This window comes from Rattus norvegicus, chromosome 1 (genome assembly GCF_021556685.1).
Source record: "Rattus norvegicus strain SHRSP/BbbUtx chromosome 1, alternate assembly SHRSP_T2T, whole genome shotgun sequence".
Classification (NCBI taxonomy): Eukaryota; Metazoa; Chordata; class Mammalia; order Rodentia; family Muridae; genus Rattus; species Rattus norvegicus.
The window spans coordinates 95,080,275-95,098,201 of record NC_141534.1 but is presented as its reverse complement, the minus strand read 5'-3'; the positions used below and the strand labels follow the sequence as shown (position 1 = coordinate 95,098,201).

Sequence of the window (17,927 nt, the reverse complement as noted above, 5' to 3'; positions counted from 1 at the left end):
TTATAGATGGTTGAGAAGTGCCAAGTGGGTGTTGGGAATTGAACCTGGGTCCTCTGGAGGAATACCCAGTGCTCTTAAACACTGAGCTAACTCTCCAGTGCTAGGTTGTTGTTATTTTTTTCTTTATCTCCATGAAGAACGTCATGAGGATGTTTATGGGGATTGCATTGATTCTATAGATCACTTTCTGCAATATATCCATTTCCCCAACGTCAATGCTGCCAACCCGTGAGCACGGAAGATCCTCCAGCTCCCCATCCCTTTGTTTTCCTCCTTTCGTGTCTTCAAAGATTTCTTTGTAAAAAATTTCCACAAATTTATTCCTTTTTTTTTTCTTGAGGCCATGGTGAGGATTGTTTGCCTGATTTCTTTGTCAAAAATGTTCATTATCAGGGTCGGAGAGATGGGACAGAGGACCTGAGTCCTGTTCCCAGAACTCACACGGTGGCTCACAACCTCCTGTAACTGAAACTTTAAGGCGTCCAGTGCCCTCTTCTGGCCTCCAGGGACTCCCGCACATACACGCATGCGTGCACTTAATAGACTGTTCACTTTTAAAGCAGAGCAGCTAACTATGTCTAGATACATCTCCATAGTAATATTAAGAAGGATTTGTAAAGAAAAAAGATATGGCTGTGAATGTGTCTATGTGTGTAAGTGCTGTTAACCACTGAGTAAGCTCTCCAGCCCCGCCCCTCTCCCTCCGTCCTTCCCCTTGCTCCTTCATGTTTGCTTTATTTTTAGGTTTGTTTGGGTGAGTGAATGGCAACTGTGTGAGCAGGTGCCAGAGGAGGTCAGAACCGCATCCGATTCCCCGGAGCAGGAGTTACAGGTGGTTGCAAGCTAGTAGACATAGGTGCTGGGAACCCAATTAGAGTCCTCTACAAGAACAGTGTACACTCGCTCACAGCCGCCAAGCCATCTCTCCAGCTCCAAGCAGGCCAAGCTCTTACCCGGAAACAGCATTTGTAGCTCCTCCCCTCAGAAGCAATAAGCTGCAGTGGACAAAGCACCATCTGTTATCTAACCGTGTCTAGCAGTATAGGCTCCGCAGTCCTCTTCCTCTCTTGGACCTCCTTCCCTGCAAGGCTGTGAGGTAATGAGGCGAGGGGCATGGGCCCACCTGCACTTCACAGGCCAACAGTTGAACCGAGAGCCAACATGGCACCCAAGTGACCAACTGGAGCAACTGGTGTGGATGGATACACTGGGTGGAGGGATGATTCCCATACTATTGATTAGTGAATATAAACAGAGAGATGAAGCAGGGTGTGGCGACTCATGACTGCAATCCCAGCACTCATGAGACAGAGGCAAGGGATCATTGTGTTCTAGGCTGAGGCTACAGTGAGATTCATGGTTTTGTTTCTCATGTATCCCAGGCTGGCCACAAATTCACAATATAGCTGAGGATGGACTTGAACTTCTGATCCCTGTGCCTCCACTTCTTGGATGCTGGGATTACACGCAGGTGGCCCCATGCCCTTGCTTGCGAGAGAATATTTCTATTGCCCAGATTTCCCTGCAACAACCCCCATCCCGCATCAGCCTCTAGCATTAACTAATCTAATTTTGTCATTATAGATTAGATTTGCCTTTCCTATTATACTGTGAATGGACCTATGCAGTACTGACCTTTTAAAATGGCTCCTTTCAACCAGCCCAGTCCATTTGCTCCACAGGTCAGCCGTGAGTACCAGCCCCTCCCTTACTGGGGGATTCTAGGCAGGGGCTCTACCACTGGGCCACGCCCTCAGCTCCTCATTGGCGGATTCTAGTCAGGGGCTCTACCACTGAGCCACGCCCTCAGCTCCTCACTGGGGCTCTACCACTGGGCCTCATCCCCAGGCCCCTCTCTGGGAGACTCCAGGCAAATGCCCTCCAGATAAGCTGAATGTTCATCTCTACATGTTCTTTTTATGGCCACGTGGAATTATTTGACAGCATAGAACTTTCTAGTCCTCATCATTTTATTTTTTGTTTTTAAGTTTTATTCATGTTATTTTTCCCTGGGTTGGGGGGTGGGAACCAGAAGTGATTAGAAGTCCAGACATTTAAAGTCAAACTGCCTGTGCGATTTTGGGATTACTTACCTTTTCTGTGCCTTAATTTGCACACCTTTTGAATGGGGATGTCAATAGTGCATATGGATTTTTTCTTTTGAGGACTTCAGTGATAACAGCCCTCCAAATCTTAGCTCAATAACTTTGTCTTGCAAGCCACCATGTAGCAGTTCTCCATGACAGACTGCAACAAGACAAGCCAGTCTTTCCAGGGTCAAACAACTTTTGCTGACACCAACAGCACCCTTTCTTAAGGACTAAGAAATAAACACAAAATTTTCCTAGAGTCTGGTTGTTACCCAGGTCCTGAAGTTTGCCGTTCTAACACTAGGTGGCGGCCTAAGCCCTGGTTTGTACCATTTGGGGAGTAACTGAACAGGATGGGGGGGTGTTCCTGGGAGGAGTGCAATCATTTGTAGCTCTCCACCGCCCCATAAATAACCTCTAATAAACGTGCGTGAGTCATCCCATTGGTTGCTGGCACGCACCATCCCTGCGTGGAGACAGATGTTAATTTTACATCTTCCTGGGAGAACCCTACTGCAAAATTTAAGGAGGAGTGTATGTTACATGGCCTGCCGCATAGCACACTCTGTCAATGTTGGAATTATCATTATTCAATGTGATTGGCTCACAACGAGAGCTCAGTGTATATATTTATTGAGCCAGTGTGAGCATAGGCTTTGAAGTCAGACCTCGGTTTAAAATCTATTAAGGGGACTGGGGAGATAGCTCAGCGGGTAAAGGCGCTTGCTACTAAGCTCAATGGCCTGAATTCAATCTGGGAATCACACAGCGGAAAGAGAGGACATTCTCGTCGTCGTCCTCCCTCAGGTCCACAGTCATACACAGGCAAAACAAACAAATATAAAGAAGGAGGAGAAACAACAGGAGTGTTTAAACACTGGTGAGAATACCTTGAATGAGGGCAAAAGTGTGAATCTGTTGTACGATCTTGCAATTGTGTCCCTGACCATAGGGAGGCAGCAGAGGGCAGCTGGTGAGTGAACGAGCTACTAGAATTCTCCCAACTTCGGGCTCCAGAGTGAACTAGAAACCAGTGATTGCACTTTAGCATGAAACTCCCAGTGCATAAAATGTTCGGAATAGCAGGGCATGGCCGGGCACGGCACGCCTTTAATCCCAGCACTCGGTAGTCAGAGGCAGGTGGATCTCTGAGTTTGAGGCCAGTCTGGTCTACAGAGCAAGTTTCAGAACAGCCAGAGCTACACAGAGAAACCCTGCCCCTTGAAAAATACTAGGAAGAAGGGGGGGGGGGTGAGGGAGGGAGGGAGGGACAGAAAGACAGAGAGAGAGAGACAGAGACAGAGAGAGATATTGTATCTACAGGGTGGCAATGGTGGTCACACCTGTATTCCCAACGCTGGGGATGTGGGAACAGGAAGATCAGCAGTTCAAGGTCATCCTTGGCTACATAGTGAGTTCCAGGCAGCATGAGGCTGGGTTGTGTGAGACTTTGTCAAAAATAAAACAAAACAAAACAAACAACAAATAACAAACAAAAACAAAACGCCAACCCAAGCAAACATACATTTCCTTTGGCCTATCAGTCTGTAGTAATGTATTCAAAGGAAGTAATTATTTAGCTGCTTGGATTTTTTTTTTTTTTTTGGATGATGGTTTCTAAAAGCAAAATATGTATCACGGTACAGAAACTCAATTAGAAAAATGTGGCTAAGCAAATTAGAGTAAATTACTAGGATGGCTTCCGAGGCAGCCCCCAAATTAATCTTCTTGAAGAATATTTATTGATATCAAGAGTCATGATGATGTATATAGTCTTAATTTTAAAAGTATTTTCTGGGGTTGGAGAAATGGCTCAGTGCTTAGGAGCACTGGCTGCTCTGTCAGAGGCCCTTTTCTGGCCTCTGAGAACATACACACACACACTCACGCACATGTGTGAGGGGACCCACATATAGAGATGGGGGAATATTTTTTTAAACATTTATTTTTCTGTGGTTGGGGGATTTTTTTTTAAATTATTTATTCTTCTTTCATACATTACATTCCAACTGCAGTTTCCCCTCCCTCCACTCCTCCCAGTTCCCCCATAAATCTTTTTTTTTTATTTTTTATTTATTTATTATATATGAGTACACTGCAGCTGTCTTCAGACACACCAGAAGAGGGCATCAGATCCCATTACAGATGGTTGTGAGCCACCATGTGGTTGCTGGGATTTGAACTCAGGACCTTTGGAAGAGCAGTCGGTGCTCTTAACCGCTGAGCCATCTCTCCAGCCCCATAAATCTTTTTTTTAAAAGATATACTATTCGGACCATTCTACCAGGCATGGTAATGTAATCCCAATGGTAAAAGACTCAGTGCATCGGAGGCCCTGAGTTCAACCAGAAATAAAATGGAGAGAGAGATGGGGGTGTGGGGAGCGGGAGAAAAGGTGAACAGAGACCTGAACAGCAGCCCTTCATCCACGGTTTGCACGTTAACAAAACGCTTGCTATGTGCCTGGCAGTGTGCGGGTGCGAGCAGAGGCAATGAGCATCTAAGTGAATCTTTAGAGGGTGGAATTACGCTTTATTCAGCTATCCCTCTTATAAATATGTACTGAGCACTTACATACCAATAATATCAAGGCCCTGGCCACCAGCAAAAACAGAGAGTTCAAGGTCAGGCTGGGCTACATAGTGAGACCCAGTCTCAGGAAACCAAAACCAGTCAGCCAAACAAAACCCACAGTCAGCAAAGGGAAATAAGCAAAAGCTGGCAAAGGGTTTAGTGGCACAAGGTAGGATGCTTTGTCTCTTAGAGAACATGATGTTTGAGAAAAACCCAAAGGAACACTGAGAGTCAGGAGGAGGCTTAAAGAAGAGAATCTTCCAGACAGAAGAAAAAGCCAACGAAAAGAACCAGAGAAAGCCTGTTTGGGACAAACCTGTTATTTCAGTCTCCCAAGGGGCTCAGCTGGGGAAAGCATTTGCCTAGAATTCCCTAGGGCTGGGGACTTACCTAGTACTGCTTGCCTGTTGTGTATAAAGCCTTAAGTTCAGTGTCTAATACCCAAATAAACAAATAAAACCCTTAAAAACCTCAAGATGAGAAAGCATTTTTAAATTTTTCAGTAAGACTTAGTAAAGCCAGAGGTGCAAGGGTGTATTAGTTTATGGGTTTCCTTTCCTCTGTGTTTTCCATTTTTGATTAATTTGAAAACATTTAATTACATTTATTTCTTTATTTTACGTCTATGGCTCTCTGGTGGAGGCTAGAGATCAACTTGTGGGGAATCAGTACTACCGTGGGTCCAGGAGATAGAACTTGTCAGTCTTGGCGGCAAGCACCTTTTACTCACTGACACATCTCCCACACAGGTGACTGGTTTAAAAAAAAAAAAAGCACATTTAAAAGATTAAGATCAAGTAGTGTCAGATTTCCAGACTCGGACAGCACTTCATTCAAAACTCGTTACTTGGCTTCCAGAAATCATAAACCAACTAGCGTTCTATTAGCCTGTTTCTTTACCTGTAAAATGGGGTGTTAAAACAACAGGATTGTGGCACCTAGTTTATACCGGAACTAGTCGCGTGCTAATAATAAATACTTAAGAACTGTTTCTGGCCTTTATGTTCTCATATTCCACTTTCTTACTTCTTTGGGAACTCGTGGGAATCTGTGCCACGGGAAAGCCGTTCTTTCCCCTTTAAGAGGCGGAGTGGGCGGGGAATCAACGTCCCCCGCACCTTTTCCAAACTTTCCAATCTCTGCTCGTCATTCTCCTCCTAGAGGTCTCCGATTGGACAACCCACACCAATCAGCAGCTTCGGGGAACCCTGCCGGCGCATCGCCCCTCCCCCAGCAGGCCCCTCCCATCGCCCGGTCAACTCCGTTACCATGGGTACTAGTGGGCGGCGAGGAGTAGGGGAGGCCCCGGATGTTCGTTAGAGATTCAACATGGCGGCGGCAGTAGCCGCGGCGGCGGCGGCTCGAGACAGCTGAGGGCGGTACGCGGGCGCAGAGTTCTGGGCCCGGCAGCTAGGCCGCGAGCGACCGCGGCGCCAAGCCGGTAGGTGAGGGGGTTACGGTGCAAGACGCTTGTGGTTGGGGGCGGGTGGATCTGGGCACGCGCTGTGGGAGAGCGGTTATTCGTAAGGGGGCGGGGCCGGTGGGGTCAAAGTTCACTCTTGGAGGAAAGGGTCGCGTGGAAAAGGGTCGCGGGTCAGAAATGAGGAAAGGGGAGGGAACTGTCGCGATCAGAGGTTAGGCCCACGGAGGGGGCGTGGCTGGGTTCGAAATCAATGCAAAGTTTGAAATACTAAGTGGGGGCGCGTAGGAGTGGTTCGGAACCGGTCTCATGAAAGGGGGTAACTCAAAGTAACTTAAAGAAGAGGGTGTGTCTGTAAGGGTCGGAGGTCATAACCAAGAGAAGTGGGCGGCGACCTGGTTGAAGATTTAAAAGGCTCAACCCGAGGAGGAGGTGAATGAGTTTTAGGTTTGGGGGTGTCTGAGACAGCATGTAGGTAGAAGGTACAAAGATAAAAATCTGACGGGTGTAGATGGTCTGGGAGGGTCCAAATCTAAAAACTCAAGTGAGGCGCGTGCAATGGGAGGGGAACCAGGATATCTAACAGAGTCGTCAAAAGTGCGTTCTGGTGGCAGAGTTGAAGGAGCCCCTTCCCACAAATAATGAAGGCCACACACCATGAAACACTGATGATAGGCTGGGCTAGCCTCTCAGTCAAAGCTCTGCTTATGTACTAATTTAGCACTCAGTACAACATCACGGGAGCCAAAGCTGTTATTAAGAAGCTAAGTGATTTGCCCCAGGTCAGCTAATGAGTAAGGTGAGCAGCTGGGGTTCTAGCTCCGGAGCTCTGTCCCAGAGTGATTCTGTAGCTGCTGCCTTTCAAAAACTCTTGGTGCTAGTTAATGTTTAACGAGAGAGCGCACCGTGTGTGCCTGGTCTTGTTTCGTCCTTTATCTTGTGAGATGGGTGAGTTGGGTGTTAGAGAACACCCCTGTTTCCCACATAGAAAAAGTAACGCCAAGAAAGCTTTGTTTAGAGGCAGGAGCTTTGGTCAGCTACCTGCCACAGTGTCCACTTTCCAGGAGGTCTGTTCCTGGAAGCCACTCCCTGGGTAGGAACAGTGTTTAGCCTCCTTGGAAGGGTGTGACCTGGGAGGGGAGGTTCCACTAGGCCTATGGGAGTGGCATGTTGGTGGGTGGCCCAGAGTCCAGTGAGCCTCTGATCGGGTGGGTGTGACCTTAGGAGTTCTCTATTCCTGACACCACAAGCTCTCCCTGTGGTCTTCAGTGGCTCCCAAACACTTCAGTTTGAGGCTTGGTCCTCCTTCCAGAGCTTTGACCTATCAGCCATCTTTCCGCTTCGATCATTCATGCTTAGCCAGCCCTGGGCAGCTCTTGGCTTGGCTTTCTTTCTCCCTCTATTGGAGAGCCCATTCTGCCTTTTCCTGGTTCTTGAGGCCATACGCACTCCTGCTGGTTTCTGGGTGTTTCTGGAGTACCAGCTGGTTGCAGAATGTCTGTGGGGACCATTAGGCATTGTGCTGGGTCCTCAGATACTGTAGCAAGGGGACAGGAGGCACATAGCCCTACCCTCAGTGCCTGCTTGTCTCTCCTATAGGAGCATGCTGAGACCAGACCTCAGCCAGCAACACTGAGCCTAAATGGAGCTGGGACAAGGAGAGTGCCCATATGCTGGGTCTGTCCTGAGGTTCCTGTCCTTGGAAAGTCCCTCAAGGAAGCTCTGAAAGATGAGTAGGAGGGACAGGAAGGGACACAAGGTCAAAAAGAGCAATGTGTGCATAGGTCCTGGCCTACTAGTGGTTCAGCCTGGGAAGAGCCACTTATAGTGAGTGCCTCAGTTTCCTCCTTTGTAAAGTGGACCTAATAAGAGTGCTGGGTATAGAAGGCCTGGCCTGAAACCTGGCATACAGTAGGCACTGGACAGCCTGGCGTACTGTGGAAGCACTGGTCTTATCGCTGGCTCCCAACTTTCCCCACCCCCGCCTGCCCCTGACAGTGTCGGAGAGCTGGCATGCAGCCAGCACCAGATCTGTGAGGTCACCCAAATTCCTAGCCTCGTGGTGCCAGCTTGGCACAGATAAGGAGAGATGGGGGTTGTGCCATTGGAGACTCAGATTCAGGCCCCTACTTTGTCTTTGGATCCTGAGCAAGTGTTTTGATATTGACTAATTTCGTCCTTTGTGTGCTGTGGTAGGCTATCGAGAAAAGCAGAGCTTTCAGTGTTAGGGAATGCCCAGCCATCCCTGTCAGATGACAGGAGTGCAGCCAGGGATGCCATCCACCCATTACCCACTCAGTCCTAGCTTCCCTGAGGAACTGGATCAGCAAAGCCACCTGTACTACCTAGAGGACAGCAGGCTAGTAGATGACAGTCCCACATTAACACCACTGACCCGCCCATTCCACGGCTCATGTCCACTGCTGTTTCACAGTGCCCAGTGTCACCTGAGCATGTCCCAGTGTTCTGCACCCACAGGCCTTGGATGGTCACTTGATTTCTGTGCTATTCAGATTTCTTGTGATTGGTCACATAGGAGTCATCACGCTTTGGTGGCCATGTGGTCAATTCCTTGCTGAGCTGTCACTGCGCTGTGATGACTATTCTAGAATGTTTCCATGTGGGCCATGGCCACAGTATGTCTTGACTTACACCTTGTAGTGGAGCTCACACTGGGCCCTGATGCTGGGGGATTGCTCTCCTAGAGGTTGTGCTGTGCTTCCCAGCAGCGACCAGAGGTGCTTTCATTGTCCCACCTGCTGTGAGTGTGTGGCTCTGGCTAGAATGACTTCCTTTGCATAGACATCATAGGCTGTCCCACTACTCCGGGAAGTGGACACCCAGGAAACGGCTTTTGTGACTACTTTAGCCTGATGTCTATCTAGCAGGCTTCCGGACTTTGGCTGTTACTCTCTAGGACATGTAACATTGGCCACAGCTTTGACCACTCTGCCGTTGGAACACCTTCCAGGATAGACATTTGAGAAAAGGCCTGACTGGGTAGGGTGTGTCTGTTTACACTCTGCCTGTGTGCTTGTTGGTTGCACTGCTAACAGAGCCTGTCAGATTTGTCCCTGGATGGTGACACCCAGATAGGTCGGAGGAGGAGGTTCAGGCAGTGGGGAGAGGGCTTTCTTGAGCAAGGGATGTCTGATTGAGAGAGAACGAACCAGGACTTCAAAGAATGGAAAGGTGAAACAGGTGGTGGGTACTGAAAACGTACAGACCCTGGGCCCAGGCAAGCTTGGGGCAGTCGCAGGCTTCAGAGTAGCTAATGCGGCTAAGCAGACAGTGGTGTTGGGGACCAGGAGTGTGGCCAGCGCTGCCAAGCTAGGACAGGTGAGGAGTGTGGCTTTTAGTTTCATTGCAGGGAGGACTTGGCTGACATTGTTTTCCCTTTATAAAGCTTGCTTAGACTGACTGGGGTTGTGACTCAGTTTCTAGAATGCTTACCTTGAATGGCAAGGCCCTGGGTTCCATCCTAGGATCCAGGCCTGATGGTGCATGCCTTTAACCCAGGAGGTGGGATCAGAGGGACCAGAGCAGGAGACCCTGTCTCAAAACAATACGTCACCACAAAGCCAAGACAGCCCAGGCTGCTATCAAGGAGCTAGATTATAGGGGAGGCAGCAAGGATGATGCTACAAGAGGGAAAGGCAGTGATGGAGGGAGGGTCCTGTCTGAATTCTTCCCCCATATTAGCTCACATGACCTTTGCAACAGTTTTTAGTCATGAGAAAACAGACCCAGAAAGAGAGACTTGTCTAAGGTACCTAGCATGCAAGTAACAGGGGGAAGCAAGATTTGAACCCTGGCTTGGGGCTCCAAAATCCCTGTTCCTCCTGACAGCCTTCAGTGATTGGGCAATGTTCATTTCCATCCCCATGAGTTCCACCCAGGTCCCCTTTCAGACAGGTTCTCTGGGGACCTGTTGGACATGAGGAGTGATGGATGGTAGGTTCCTGTCCCCGCCAGTACTTACATGACCCTGCCTTCCTTATGCACCACCGTGCACCACTTCTTGGCCTGTGACTTGTGAGGAGCTAGATTTCCTGGCCAGACGCCGGTCAGGGGTGTTCCCAGCAGCTGTTTCTTACATCTCCTACCAGACTGGTGGCCACAGATGCCGCCAGTAGGAAGCTGTCCCTTTCCAAGTCACCGCCAGGGAAATGGATTTCCCCCTTGTTCATCCGGGGCCGAAGCTCATTGTCTGCTGGACAACTTGGCCCATAGGAAAGTTTGGTGGGGGCGGGGGAGTTCTGAGGAAGGTCAGAAGGGGAATTCCCCCAATCCCAAGGGAGCACACAATGACAGTAGGACAGACAGAAGCCATAGCTCATTACAGCCTGTCTCCTGGGACTGCTGGTGTCCTGCTCTTTTCCAGCAGTCCCAGGGACAATGGGGACTTCCCTGACTAATGTACAGTACTGCATATCTCTTGGCCAGCCCCCTTACTAGGAGCCTCTGGGGAAGAGACAGCCTCCTCCCTGGTGAAATGGGGGTGGTTTCAGTTCCCTGCCCGCCAAGCCAGAGGCAGATGTGAGGGATGACTGCATGCAAAGTGCTCCTCGGCTCAGAGGCTGATGAGTCTCCATAGCCTCAAACTTAATGGCTTTCACAGGTGTGTCTGTGTCCTGGTGCCATGACCCTGGCTCTCCCTAAAGCATAGCTGCAGTGCTAAGCGTCTCCCCAACCCACCTCCATCTCCTGCAGGTGTACAGAGCTGTGTGCAAGGACCCCGAGACCATCTGTTCCTGACCTCATTTCTCCTCCTGCATTTTCATGTGAAGTCACATTGTTCTGCATGTGCGTGGATTACCTAGTCTCTACGCAGTCACTGGAAATTGTAGTCCGGAGGGAGAGTGGCCAGGATGCTGTCACTTTCTCAGCATAGTCCATTGTCCCCAGGTTCAGAGAATCTCCTCCTTGCCACATTTGTTCCTGTAAGCACTCTCTTCCCTTCTGTTTCCACTCAAATGGGTCCTTCTATTCCCCCGTATCCTGCTGTAGCCCAGGCAGCCTCAGACTCTCCAGGATCCTCCTGCCTTGGTCTCCCAAGTTCTGGGACTACAGATGTGTACCACCACACCTGGCTTGCAGTTTTCACTTTGCTCAAACTCTGGGCCACAACCTAGCGTGTTCTCGAGTGTCCCCTGGCTACTATGTGCCCTGTCCATTCTGTGCTGCAGACCAAACGTGACTGTGCTAGAACGAGTGCCTAGAACTGAGGCCAGAGCTGTACACCTGAAGCTCTGCAGTGAGCTCCACCTGCCAGACGGGTGCTGCCTGCTTACTGTGCTCCCCCCCAGGATCTCAGGACCGCACACTCTGCTGCTTCCGGCAGGATGTTATCTGCCAGTGACAGTGGACCCCAGGTTGGTGACCTAGGTCCTCACTGTTCTGAGTCCTTTAAATGAGTGTTTTGTTGTAAGGCACGTCAGCGTCCTTTGATGCCTCTGGTGGGAGGTGCCATGTGCCTAGGATCCTGGCTTTCCAGAGGGAAACAGAGGGACTGAGTTCAGGGCCAGCCTGGGCTAATTATTAGACTTTATCTTCATAGAGATATTAGTAGTGCTACTTCCCCAGAGGGTTGCTTGGGGGACATAGCTATATATTCAACAGGCAGAATGCAACGGCAGAGGCTGTTGACTGTTGGATTTAATATTCAGTACTTCTTTGTTTCGTGTTTTTGTTTTCTGTTTCTCTGTTTGTAGCCCAGGTTGGCTTGGAGCTCCCTGTGTAGTTCATGCTGGCCTTGAACTAGTTAGTGGTCTTGTCCTGTCATCCCTCATGCTGGGTTTATAGGTGTGAGCCCCCACACTCTGTTCTGAGTGTATCCTGAACTTACCGGTCCTTGAACTCACAGTCATCACCCTAGGTGTCACACATCTCCATTTGTAGGGCAGGACTGACAGCTGGAATGCTGTTCAGAACAACCGGCCACTGTAAGCAGGACTGGGGTTTAGACCCAGGAGGCTGCTGCTAACTCTGGCTAACCCTCTGACCACTCCCAACACTGAGAAGGCTCATCTTTCCTGGTGTTTTCATTCCAGGCTGTATAGCAGCTCCGAAGGGACCAAGACAGGTGGGGCCTCTCACAGAGAGGATGTTCCGCCCCTCCCAGCCCCAGGAACTCTGATAAAGCCCCATTGTGCAGATTTCCAGATTCCTAGTCCGGTTTCACCACTCCCACAGGACAGAGTGGCCAAGAGAGACGCCAAGGCTTGCCCCTCTTGTCTATCCCCACGGTTAGCAGTCAGATTGGCCAGGGGGAAAAAAATAGAACTCTAAAGACTTCTCCACAGAGTCACCCCCAACAAGGGACTCCTCCTTCAGGCGTCTCGTTCCTCCCTTGAGGGATCTCCCACTCCCTGCTGCCCACATGTCTCCATAGCCTTTGCCTTTCCTTTCCCCACAGTTCTCCACAGCAGCCTACTCAGACAGCATTTATGATTACTTAGTGTGTGTGCATGGTGCTAGGGGTTAAAGCCAGGGTCTTTGTGCATGAGAAACAAGAACTCATTACTGAGCCAAGTAACCAATCCCTCTCTGGAAGATCTAGGCACTGGCAGGACTACAGAACTACCGCTGAGCCATACCCCCAGCCCCTTGTGGATGGAGTCTAGCTAATGACTCCACCCCAGAGCCACGCCCTCCAGCCCAACTCCAGTGCTTTTTGTGTACACAGTGTGTGCAGAGACCACAGCAGGACCTTGAGTGCTATTGAGTTCTCCTTTACTTTGAAACAGAATCTCTCACAGGATAGAAATTTGCCTTTTTTTTTTTTTACCAGAAGCCTCCTGTCTGTACCCATGGGATTACAGGTATATGCGGCCTGGCCTAGTTTTTTACTTGCATGATAGAGACTTGAACTTGAGTCCTGGTGCTTGCTGAACAGCTCCTCTGTCCATTGAGCTAATTTCCTCAAGTCTCAATTCTATTACTTTAAAAGGCTCATTACTGTCAAATAGAACAATGCGTCAAATACAGTTACCTTAGCCGGGAAGTGTAAGGTGGCCCTGCATGCTCAGCCCAGCTCAGAGGCACAGCACCTTAGAGTCTACTCATCTCCCCTCAAACCATGCCCTCCATGGGGTACCCTGCCCTTGGTGGCCATGATGCGTTTGTGCACTCCTGCATCCCAGCACCGTCTTGGCAGCTTTCAGACTCACGTGGACTCTTCCAGTCTTTGTACCTGGATTCTTTCTTCTCAGCTCTGTGAGATAGATCTGCCCATTGCTGTACCACATCTGTTTCCAAGTCCCCTGCCATGTATGCGTGCGCGCGCGCGCGTGTGTGTGTGTGTGTGTGTGTGTGGTGTGTGTGTGTGTGTGTGTGTGTGTGCGCGCGCGTGCGTGTGCATGCGCGGATGTGTGTGTGTCCGCGTCCCCTCTTCTCAGGGTCTCTCATGTCCCTTGCCTTGCCAGCCTTTTCCCACAGGCCACTCCCAGGAGCGGAGGGCAGGGTGTGCTCACCATCTGGAGACAACTTGATAGTGGTGAGGGTTTGCTTAGTCCACAGCTTTGCGCCCCAATAACACTTGGCATTCAGACTTTCTATTGACTTTGGACCAGTTTTATTTATTTTCTTTATTGTTTTGCATGTTTTGAGACAGTATCTGATGGCATAGCCTAGACTAGCCTCAAGTTCACGGCAATTCTGTCTTAACCTCCAAAAACCTGGGACAGCCCTTCTTCCGGCATTGTTTCTGTGTGAACTCAAACTCTAAGCCTGTGGTGGTGGTGGTGGCTGTGGGAGGAGCTAGGCGGAGACCCGTGAAAGGGGCCAAGAGTCAGGGGTCCCTTGCTAGTCTAATTTAGGGAGGTGGACCTTGACTAAAGAGTCACACCTTGGCAAGGAACCAGAACCGGGCTGTCGCCTCTCACTGCCTTTTCCTGGAGGTGGATTTGAGTGGCAGCAGTCTTCTTTGGTTTGTACACCGTGGTCTGATCCTCACTCCTCCTTCATCTTACCCCTCCCCCGTTAGTATTGTCCTCTTTCCCAGTATAACCTGGCACTGGTGCATGTTTTTCCCTTGCCATCCCCTTGTTCAAGCTGCCCTCACTTTCCTCCTGGCCCATGCCTTGGACTCTCTTATCCCCCCCTTCCCACAGCTCCCATAGTCTGTCCAGCACAGCAAGAAGCCCTTTGAGGCCCCTCCTGCAAGGCCCTTGGACACCCAGCCCTCACTTCATTGGTCTTTACTGTTCTCTGCCAAAGGATTGAACATTCCAGGCTAAGTTCTACTTCAGTGCCTTTGTTCTTTCAAGAGCCCTGGCCATCTTGTCAAGTCTCAACCCCCTTTTAGGGGACTACTAACACAAGCCTACAATAGCACCCCCCACACACACACACACACACCACCATGCAGCAACTGAGCTTGCTTGTCTCTGTCCTACCACACAGTTGCTTAGATCCTGTTGTGGTGTACACCCTGAAGGCTTCTGGTGCATTCCTTCATAGCCTAGCTTCACATTGGTAGGCTGGGGTGGGGAGTCTGTGCTCTCCCTACTTGTTCTCACTGGTTTCTATACAGTGGTCCTAAATGTTGGTGGACTGACAGAGTGAGCCCCACTGACTGGAAGGCACTGTCAGAGCAGCATATACTGTGAGACCCAAGTATGGCGTCCACCTGGAGAACCATCTGGCCCTAGTTCCTGTGGATATTCCTTGGGAAGAGCCTAGCGGGGCCTTTGAGGAATTGAAGACTGGGGGTCAGGTCCCGAGATGGGCCGACTTTTCTGTGGCTGGTAATAATTAGCAGGGACTTGAGCAGACAGCCACACTGCAGCCTGGGCCTTCCTGGAATCCCATGGGTGCCACACCATTTGACCCATTTTCCAGATGAGAATAAACCTGGCACCTGTGGGGAGTCCTTGGTGCAGCCACAGCTTGGTGCCAAGATGATTCTGGTGTCTCCTCCCAAGCGATTGGCATCTTCCTGGCAGCCATCAGGCAGGGCGCTTCTTAGTGGCCTTCAGAGCTCAAAGGCCCAGTCAAGTTACCGGCTTGTTCCGGCCTCAGGCTGTCTGCCCTTTTAATTTTGATTTCTCATTTCTGAACAAGAGCCTTTGTTTCTAAGGTAGTGCATTTTCTTGTTTCCTTTTCCTTTTTTTTTAAACTTTGATTACTATCATGAGTATGTGTGCCTGTGTATGAGTGTGCACACACGTGTACTGCAGTGTGCTGTGGGAGCCAGAGGACATTGTGAGGTGGCTTTATATTTCCGTATTTAGGTGGGTTCTGGGGCTTGGACTTGCGTTGGTACCCATTGAGCCACCTTGCCTTTCTGTCTCCCCTTCCCACCACAGCCTCCCAGCCTGTGCATGTGGTATGTCTTCATGCCTTCTCATGGCTCGGAACAGCGGCATGCTTTCCCAGAGCGCCCTTGCCTGCTTACTATGTTTATTCTAGCTACTTTATAATGGGGTCTCCACCCTTCACTCCCCAAAAATGCCTGGCTCCCCAAATTTGGCCTTGCAGGGTAAAGACCTCCCCGATCCCCTGCTTTTTCTGTGGCACCATCCTGGGCCTTGCAGAGGATAGGTAGGGTGCCCAGAGAAGCTGTAATTTTCCTCAACAATTTCAGGGGCTAATTAAAGGTTTTCCTTGACTAATCAGCTTACTGTTTAATTATCAGGGAACAGGCGGAGAAATGTAGAAGACTCTGCTGGGGTCTCCCCAGAGTGTGGCAGGAGGAAACCATGGAGGCCCTTGGTAGGCTTAGCAGGATTTGGGGATACCCTGCATCTCCCATGAGCCAGCCGGAGTCACTGTCCCTGTATCCCCTCCTCCAGTTACTGTTTGCCTAGTGTTCTCACCTTAATTCTTCTGGGGTCTTGGCTTAGAGGTGAGCACCCCTAGGAAGCTTTGCAGGTGCTGGCCTGTGCAGCTGGAGATCAACCCCACAGCCCCCTGTAACCTGGCTGGTCATAGCTGCCCACCATACATTCTGAGTAGGACCCTGACGGGGATGCCTGCCCTGGGCCCAAGAGCTACTTACTGGTCTGGAGGAAACAAGGGCTTTGGGAGTGGAACTCAGAGGAGAGGGCTGGAGTTGGAGGAGGTGCAGACAGGTCACTGAGTGATGGCCCAGGCTTTCTCTGGGGACGAGGCTGCTGACTGGACCGCATGGATCCTGGAAGTATGTGGAGGGGGAGGGACCCAGAGATGGCCGCACCAGGCATGGTTTCATTCCTTGCATTCCTAAGCAAGCCCCAGACTTCTGGTGGCCCTAAGTGGGGGAGGGTGGCCTGGAGAAAGACCTCTGGACACTGGCCCTGCCCCTCCTCCTACCTCACTGTTGACTTCACTCTCCCTTCCCCTGTGTCTCAGGACTGGCTGAGTTCTCGGCTTGAACCCATTTTATCAGCAGACTCACCAGGCTTAGGGGATGCAGGGACCCAGACCCATGTCATTGGACACACACCTCTCACTGTAGAGGTTTTCTAAGTGCCTCTGATGGCCCGAGGGAGAGATTGACCCGGACACTTGTATTAGCTTTCAGGATGTGTCAGGACCTTGCTGCACTTGAGTGCACTCCGGGGAGGCAGGACTTCCTTGCATTCACAGACAGGGCAATGGAGGGCCACGGTAGATTTCTGTGCCTGGTGGTATAGTAGCCACCTCTGCTCCAGGCTTCCATCCCTAAGCTGTCCAGAGGACTGGGCAGGCAGTACTCTGCACACACTTACACACACACTCACTCACACACACACACACACTCTCTCTCTCTCTCACACACACTCACATGCGTGCTTCTGTGTGCTTTCCCCATCCCTGGCAGAAGTTTCTCCTGGGAGGCTGGAGGGGATGACTTCAGGCTCAGGACATTGTTCCCATGGGAAGGCTGCTGACATCACGGGGCCTGCTTCCTACCCTGTCCTCACTCCTGGGACTGAGGGATGCAGTATCCTGGGGTTGCTGTGTCACCTGCAGACTCCAGCCGCTCTGTGGGCTCATGTCTGGTCACCACTGCCAGTTAGAGTTCTGGCTGTTTGGGCTTGCACCGTCTGCTGACCCGAGTTTGGTGCCAGCAAGGGCTTGTGTTAAAGAGGCGAATGTCACATTGTAAGAGCCTGTGTTATTTTAATCCCCAACAGCTCTGGCTGTGCCTCCTCCACCTCATCCAGGCCCCTCCAAAACTGCTTCCTCTCTTTCTCTGGGGGAGCCCTGAGCTCGGATGTCCCCGATCCCACATGTGGCACTGGGGTGATGACCGGCTCCCTGCCAGGGGGCTGGGGGATTGAGTCCACGTGTGTATGTGCCGCCTGGAACATTGTTGCTGTGTCATTAGGGTCATTAGTGTTCCCGTTGCTGTTGTTACATTGTGGCCAGGGAGGGCCATGCTCCCACAGACTTGCTGTAATCTGAGCATCTTCCTTCATAAACATGGGGCACATGGGGGAACTGCTTCCTACCCATCCCAGGTGATCCTTTTAAAACAAACTCTAAACTTTAGCCAGGAAATTTCCAGACTTGTCTCTTGACACGAATCCCATAAGACCCTCACACTTCCCAACTGAGGTCTATTTGTCACTCTGTCCAGTTTGGTCCCAGACTAGGTCCAAGGCCTCTTGAGCCGCCTTCCCCCATCCCCCACCCGTGTATATGTGTGTGTGTGTGTGTGTGTGTGTGTGTGTGTGTGTGTGTGTGTGTGGTGTGCACAATTTTGAAGCTGTTGCTTGTTGCTATGGGTGAACATCTAGGTTTAATAATTTAATGGCTTGATGTTTGCACAACTGTCAAGTTAACTTTAAGGGTAAAAAAAAATTTTTTTTTTTTGGTTCTTTTTTTCGGAGCTGGGGACCGAACCCAGGGCCTTGCGTTTCCTAGGCAAGCGC

General features: G+C 50.4%; 1 protein-coding gene across 1 annotated transcript in view; it reads left to right on the top strand.

Moving 5' to 3' along the window:
* Positions 1–5,996: 5,996 nt before the first annotated feature.
* Positions 5,997–17,927, top strand: part of Pak4 (p21 (RAC1) activated kinase 4) — a 39,297-nt gene continuing 27,366 nt past the window's right edge. Inside the window, 1 exon segment of the mRNA NM_001106238.1 lies at positions 5,997–6,105. The gene's annotated coding sequence lies outside the window, so the exon portion shown is untranslated.